Raw genomic sequence first — 8,227 nt, 5'->3', positions numbered from 1 at the left:
CAATGCCAAGGAGGCTGGGTCAGAGCCCCGAAAGGAGTGCAGGACAGCCCTGCCCACTGCAGTGTCTTCCCGTGCGTGCTGCGTAACTGCGTAACGTGCCGCAAACGTGTGAATACAAGACCATGTGGCTGCTCTGCAGATGTCCTGGGTAAGGACTCTGGCCAAGAACACCACAGAGGATGCCTGTGCCCTTGTGGAGTGCGCCCTGATCGGTGGAGGGGGAACCCCCGCCAGTTTGTAACACTCACTGACACAGGCTACTATCCAGGAGGAGATCAGCTGAGAGGAGACTGGATGCCCCTTCATCCTGTCTGCCACTGCAACGAACAGCTGCTGCAACTTCCGGATGGATTTGGTCCTGTCCATGTAACAGGCCAGTGCCCTCTGGACATCCAAGGTGTGTAGGCTCTGCTCCCCAGGGGAGGCATGGGGCTTTGGGTAAAACACGGGTGTGGCAGGATGGGGCCAGGAGAGGGGAGGCAGGAGTAAAAAGGGAGCTGAGACAGGGCTGGCAACCAAAGTAGGAACAGCTGAGGAGCAGGCTGCTCTAAATCAGTCAGGACCAGCTGATCCTACTCAGGGCTACCTTTATAAGTTCTTCTCCATGCAGGGTAAGGGGAAGGTGGTGAAGGAGAGTTTGGGAGACGAGTGAGGAGAAGGAAGGAGACTGAGAGAAACAGCTGGGGCCATGAAAGAGGAGCGGAGCGGAGCGGAGCGGAGCCGAGCCTCAGCAACCCAGGGGGGCTGTGTTTATTCCCCACTTTGTGTCCAGGGCTTGCCCACTGACAGAACTCACGAGGGCCTGAGACCCAGAGGTGGTGAAGTGGACCCCCCCGCCCCCAGCAGAGGAGGCATTTGTTGACCTGAAGGCAGCTTGATGTAGAGATCCAGTCCTCATCACTCCTGATTTTGAGAAGGAATTCTTGCTGCAAACAGATGCTTCTGAAGGCGGCTTGGGGGCGGCACTGTTGCAAATGGTTGGAGATGAAGAGCATCCTGTCTTATACCAAGCCACAAGCTCCTCCCCAGAGAGTGAAACTGTGATCATTGAAAACGAATGTCTTGCTGTAAAGTGGGCCATGGAGAGCCTGAGGTACTGCCTCCTGGGATGAAAGATCATCTTGGCTACAGACCACGCACCCCTGCAATGGATGCACCATAACAAGAACAGGAGTGCAAGAATAACCCGGTGGTTCCTGTCGCTGCAGCCATTCAACTTCCATATACAACATAGGGCTGGGGCCCAGCATGGGAATGCTGGTGGCCTATCTCATGTACACTGCATGCTGTCCCAAGCAGCCCAGCCCTAGGGTGTTGAGCTGGGGAGGGGGATATGTGGCAGGGTAGGGCCAGGAGAAGGGAGGCAGGAGTAAAAAAAGAGCTGAGACAGGGCTGGCAACCAACGTAGGAACAGCTGAGGAGTAGGCTGCCCTAAATCAATCAGGGCCAGCTGATCCCACTCAGGGCTACCTTTATAAGCTCTTCTCCGTGCAGGGCAAGGGGAAGGTGGTAAAGGAGAGTTTAGGAGACGAGCGAGAAGGAAGGAGACTGAGAGAAACAGCTGGGGCCATGAAAGAGGAGAGGAGCCTCAGCAACCCAGGGGGCTGTGCTGCCCCAACCCAGGGAGGGCCTGGAGCCTCACCAGAGACTTGGAGAAACTGGTCAGCTGAAGAAGCCAAACTAAGGAGGAGACCAGCTGCCATGACCCCCACTCGAGGAAGGGGATACCAGGGAGAAGCGTCTGGGGGAAGTGGCCTAGGGCAAGAAGCTGTAGGGGCCCGGGCGAAGTAAGTCAGCCCTCCCAGGTAGCGGCAGTCCAGGGTCCCTGGGCTGGAACCTGGAGCGAGTGGGTGGGGACCAGGTTCTCCCCCAGACTGCCTCCTGCCCCAACAAGGGTAACCTGGTGCATACAGTGGGGCCAGTGGACTAAACAAAGGGCCTGGGGCCCAGGAATGAGACTGACCACACCACAACCGATAAGGTGATGTCTCGGTTAATATGAAAAGGGGAGACCACCTTAGGCAGAAATGCCGGGTGGGGTCTTAGTCTAACCTTGTCTTTGTGGAACACAAAGACACACATAAATTGGGTCCACCGTCAGGGCCCTTAGCTCTGACACCCTTTTGGCTGAAGTAATGGCCACCAGGAATGCTACCTTGGAGGAAAGGAACCACACAGAACAAGAGGCGAGAGGTTCAAAAGGGGGAGCCATCATCTTAGACAAAACCAAATTAAGGTCCCATGTTGGCAGGGGGGCCCGAACCTGTGGTTTGACTCTTTCCATTCCCTTCATGAACCTTTTTACCACCGGGTCTGAGGAAAATCAAGAACCTCCCGTCCCTGGGTGAAATGCCGAAATGGCTGCCAGGTGCACCTTTAGGGAGAATACTGACAGCCCCGTCTGGCTTAGAGCCAGCAAGTAATCTAGGACACTTGGTATTGGGGCCTCTCCTGGGGACATCCCCTTTTGGATGGCCCAAATGGTAAAACTTTTCCAATTGGCTACATATGCTTCCCTTGTAGAGGGCTTCCTGCTGTTCAGCAATACTTCCCTGACAGGTTCGGAGCAGGCCAGCTCAACCGGTCTCAGCCATGGAGCCTCCATGCTGTGGGATGCAGCGCTCAGAGATTGGGGTGCTGCAGTCTCCCCTCCTCCTGTGTCAGCAGGTCCAGGCATAGCAGAAGCGTCTCCAGGGCATGAGTGGACATCTCCAAGAGGGCCGAGTACCAATGTTGTCAAGCCCAGGCTGGGGCCACCAGGATAACTGATGCTCGGTACGACTGAATTTTCAACAGCGTTCAGTGGATGAGTGGTATCGGTGGAAAGGCGTACAGCAGTGGACCTGACCAACGGATGCTGAAGGCATCTGCCCAAGATCCTGGACTTCGGTTCTGGCAAGAGCAGAACGTCCCGCACTTCCCATTGAGATGCATGTCGAAGAGGTCTACCTGGGGACGTCACCACCTCTGGAAAACTGAATTCAGTACTTCTGTGTGTAATGACCGCTCATGGTCCATGAAGGACCTGCTGAGGAGGTCCGCCAGAGAGTTGTGAGTCCCAGGCAGGTAGAACACCTTCAGGAGAATCTGGTGCTGGATGCAGAAATCCCAAAGCGCGAGGGCCACTAGACAGAGGGGAGATGAACGTGCACCCCCTTGTCTGTTTATATAGTACATTGCTGTAGTGTTGTCTGTGCTGACTGCAACACAGTGCCCCTTCAGCTCGTTCTGAAACACTCTGCACACCAGACAAACTGCTCTGAGCTCTCACACGTTAATGTGGAGATGAGCGTCGGTCTTGCCCCACAGGGCCTGTGTCTAGTGGTCCCCCAAGTGTGCTCCCCAGCCCAGGTCTGAGGCATCTGTGACTAGGGAGAGGGAGGGTTGTGGGGGACTGAAGGGTACTCCCATGCAGACTGACTCGGCTTCTAGCCACCAATGCAGTGTCATCAACACTTCTGGGGGGACTGTGACTAACTTGTCTGCGGTGTCCCTGATAGGTCTGTATATTGAGGTGAGCCACATTTGAAAGGGGTGCATTCGTAACCTGGCATGCTGGACTACAAACATACACACCGCCATGAGCCCCAGCAATGTGAGGCATCCCTGGGCCGTTGTGGTTGGGAACCTTATTAGGACTTGGATGCAAGACACCATTGCTTGGACCCTCCTGTGTGGCAGAAACACTCTGGCTTGCTCTGCATCTAGACGTGCACCCACGAACTCCATGACTTGAGTCGGGGCTAGCACAGACTTCGCCTCATTTACTAGCTGGCCTAACAGGTTGAACGTTGCTTTTTATTAGCTGTACATGTTTCAACACCTGTCCTTATGACCGACCCCTGATCTAGGTAAGGGAAAAGTCGCACACCCCGCCTGCGTAGGAAGGCTGCCACTACTGACATACATTTGGTAGAGACTCTCTGGGATGAGGAGAGTCCGAACGGAAGGACTGTGAATTGATAATTGTCCTTCCCTAGCACAAATCTGAGGAACCTCCTGTGAGGTGGATAAATTGCTATATGGAAATATTCGTCTTGTAAGTCAAGAGCCGTGAACCAGTCCCCTCGTTCCAGCATTGGGATAATTATGCCCAGGGATATCATATGAAACTTTCTTTTTCACAAATTTGTTCAGGTTTCGTAGGTCCAAGATTGGCCTCAGCCCCCCTCTCACTTTCGGAATTAGGAAGTAGCAAGAATAGAATCCCTGTCCCCTTCCTCTATAACCCCCTTTTGGTGGAGGGTTCCTACCGCCTGTCTGAGAGCTATCTTGTGAGAGGGGTCCCTGAAGAAGGACAGGGAAGGAGGTTGTGAAGGGGGGTAAGAAGAAAATTGGATAGCATATCCCTTTTCTACCGTGCAGAGGAGCCACTGATCCAAAGTTATGCTGCACCATGCATGGTAGAATGGGGATAGGCGGAGTGAAAATAAACGCTGGGCTGGAACTATGGGAGTGGTTGGTGTGTCACTCCTGACCACCCTGTCAAATTGATATCTGGGCCTGGGAGGGGTTTTAGGGTGGCCCTGGTCCTGTGTCTGGCGACCCTGATGCCTCCTATTATGACAGCCCCTTCTCCTGTTCCCATCCCATTGTTGCTATTGGGGGAACTGTCTGAACTGGGTCTCGGATTAAAATGCCTTCTCTGGGTCGTCGGTGTGTATAGACCCAGCAAGCATAGCGTGGTCCGAGAGTCCTTCATACTATGAAGTCTCTTTTCAGTTTTCTCCCAGAATAAGGAGGGACCCTCAAAGGGGAGGTCCTGAATGGACTGCTGCACCTCCTGTGAGAGTCCCAAGTCCTAAAGCCATGCTCCCCTTCTCATGGCTATAACCAAGGCCATGACCCTAGTGGCTGCATCAGCTGCATGTAGGGCGGTCTGCAGTGCTGCTCTGGATCTGAGTCTCTGCTCCGCTACCAGGGCCATAAATTGTGGCTTGGAGTCCAGTGGGAGCAGTTCAGCGAAATGGTCCATGGAGCTGGCCATATTGTACGCATAACTGCTAACCGTGGCCTGCTGGTTAGCAAATCTCAACTGTAGGCCACCTGTACAGTAAGCTTTTCTACCGTACAGGTCTAGTCTTTTGGTGTCTTTGTTTTTGGCAGAGGGCCCTTGAACCCCCTGTCTCTCCCTATTGTTCACAGCATCCATGACAAGGAAGCCGGCGGAGGATGGGTGAACAGATGTTATTTCCCTGGGCTGGGACAAAATACTGACTTTCATTTTTCCTAGCTGTGGGCAAGGCGGAGGCTGGGGTTTGCCACACTGTCTTGGCTGTGTTGGCAATTGTCTTTATAATGGGCAGTGCCACCCTGGACAGTCCAGATGTTGAGAGGATGCTTGTAACAGGGTCTATTTCGTCCCTGACCTCTTCCGCCTGTACCCCCAGACTCTGGGCGACCCTCCTCAATAGCTGCTGGTACGCTCCTCCATCCTCCAGTACTGGGGATGTGGAGGATCCAGCTAACGCCTCATCTGGCGAGGACGAAGATGAGGTCAATATACCCTCCAAGACCGCCGGTCAGGAGGGTTCTGGCACTTCTACTTGAGTCCTCGGCACCACAGTCTATGGTGCCGTGCTCGGTGCCTGGGGTGGAGGCCCCCAGAGGTCTCTGGTATGTCGCCGTGAAGATGGGGCCACTCTGCACCTGGGACAGCACCAGTTCTGTCGGTGCCGGTGCCCACCACACCACCGTTCCTGGTGCCTGTAGGGGCGGCGCCCAAGCCTGGGTCGCCTCTAACTGTCCTGGTGCCAATATCAGTGCTGGTGCCGACAACTCCGCCTGCCTCTCCAGCGGGGCTCCTAGAGAAGCTGTCGGCGCTGATCTCGGCACTTGAGGGGTGCCAGGTGTCCTGAACAGGAGTCCTGCATCCTGCCCTTGCACCTTGTGGATCGTCCATGGGGTCCAGAAGGGCCATTGTGGTGCCCCCGATGGGGTCTTTGCCACTCTCCTAGGGAGCGTCAGGAGTGGTGCCGATGCCCTCTGTGTCGGGATGACCTTGTACTCCCACTCCACATCGAGCCAGAATAAAGGGAGTCCGATTCCAATGCGGACCCTGACGCCGACGACCATGGTGGTACCGAGGGTCCTGTACCTCTCGTTGGTTCTTAGGGGCTTTGTACCATTTGTACGGCACCGACCATTTGTTGGGGTCCCACCGACATCTGGAACCATGGCTCCCTGTGCGGCGTTTGTAGCGGGACCATAATTTGCAGGAGGCCTTGTGCAGCACTAAAGGCCTCCAGCATCGAGGGCAACCTGGGAGTGCGCGGGCTCCCGCCTCGCACGGGAGTCGACGCCCGCACTTCGTGACCTCAGTCACGGTGCGATCTGGTGGACTCTCCCGATGCCTGTCTTCGCCCTCTTCTTTCTTGGGATCGGCCCCAGTCCCGTCTCTTCTTCTTAGGAGGTACTGGGGACTGGCTCTTCTGGTGCCGAAAGGCACTAGGCACCGAGTCCTGCTCTCAGTGCTGATAGCCCTCTGATGGCACCAACGGTGCCAGAGCGCTCTGTACCTAAGACGCGGCACTCTGAGTTCTCGCCGAGGAACCGTCTGGGCACAGGGCTGACTCCATCAGAAGAACTTTCAGCCTTTGAGCTCCATCTTTTAAAGTCCTGGGCTTGAAGGCCTTGCAGATAGAGCAGTGCTCCTGGAGATGAGTCTCACTGAGGCAACGCAAACACGCCTTATGTGGGTCGCTTTTGGGCATACGTTTGCCACATCTCAAACAGTTTTTAAACCCCGGGGAGCCACCTCAGCTTACTAGATGCTAAAAAGGCACTATTTACCTACCAAGATAACTATCTAACTATTTTCAACCAATTAAAACAATAAAGGCTATCAGCGAACTCTCAATAAGAGTTAAGCTCCAGCAACTGACAGCGTGGTGAGAAGGAACTGAGTGGGGGCGGGGGCAAGAAGTGCATATATGGGTGGCCATACGGGTGCCACTCCAGGGGACGCCACAGCGACCCTAAGGCTACCGGCTAGGGCAAAAAGTTTCTGGCAACTGGGCATGCGCTTGGCGCACACCCAAATTGGAATGCACATGAGCAATCACTCGAAGAAGAAAGGGCTCAAATCTGCAGTTAATACAGTGGTAAAAGGTCAGATTCTGGCCGATAGTCTCCCCAGATAAAATTCTGGTCATTTTCAAGTTTATGGGAGTTTTATATCTAGCATGTAGCAGATTCAACTCACTGCCACAGCACCTTCTGCTACTCGGTCTTAGGAATTAGCTCTCTCAGCTACAGAGCTCCCCTTTCTGGGCAGTGTCTCCCTGATGTCACCTGCGTCTCCTAGCCTACGTCTCCCCTACCAGATAAATTACATTTAAGGAGTTAGCTTGATTGTACCAAGTGCCTGTCTTCACTGTAAATACCATTAGCTCAGTTTAGAGAGAACTAATATCTATATCATAATATCATCAGAATTGGGTGGGTGTAGCATCAAGTTTGAATTTAACAGTTCAAATGAAGGCTAGTACGGAAGCGTCATGTCTTTGAATTGAATTCATTAGCCTCAAGAGGCTGACTGACACTGTTGCACCTGGCTCTCAGCTGCCTGCCACTTGCAGCAGCAGCCTTGGTCAGTTTCCCAGCTCCTGCAAGTGGCTGACAAACTGCAGGCACTGCTGCACCTGGCTCTTGGCTGCCCACCACTTGCGGGAGCTGGGAAACTGACCAGCACAACATCTTGCTCCTCGCTGCTCAAGCCACCTGCCCAAGCTCCATGGTGCTGGGGCCAGCCGCCCGAGCCACACGCTGTTAGGGCCAGCCGCGCACCTGCCAGCCACCTGAGCCCCGCACTGCTAGGGCAAGCTGCCCGCCCACCAGCCGCCTGCCCCACCTGTAGGCCAGCCGCTTGAGCCACCCACCAAAGAAACCCCACGCTGCCAGGGCCAGCTGCTCACCCACCAGCCCAAGCCACCTAAACCCCACGCTGCTGGGGCCAGCCACCCACCTGCCCACCTAAGCTCTGCACTGCTGGGGCCAGCCACCTGAGTCCCACACTGCTGGGACCAGCCACCTGCTCGCCAGCTGCCCAAACCCCACATTGCAGGGTCCAGCCGCCAGCCCGAGCCTGGTGATGCTGGAGCCAGCTGCCCAAGCCCCACAAATCCCACAAGCCGTCCAGCTGCTCAAGCCCGACCCCTCCCACAAAGCCAGGCACCATCAGCCCCCAGCTCTTACCCCATCCCCATCACCTGAGCCAGGCATCACC

The sequence above is a fragment of the Carettochelys insculpta genome, chromosome 4, assembly GCF_033958435.1.
Source record: "Carettochelys insculpta isolate YL-2023 chromosome 4, ASM3395843v1, whole genome shotgun sequence".
In the NCBI taxonomy this organism is placed as follows: domain Eukaryota; kingdom Metazoa; phylum Chordata; order Testudines; family Carettochelyidae; genus Carettochelys; species Carettochelys insculpta.
Note: the sequence above shows the minus strand (reverse complement) of the source record.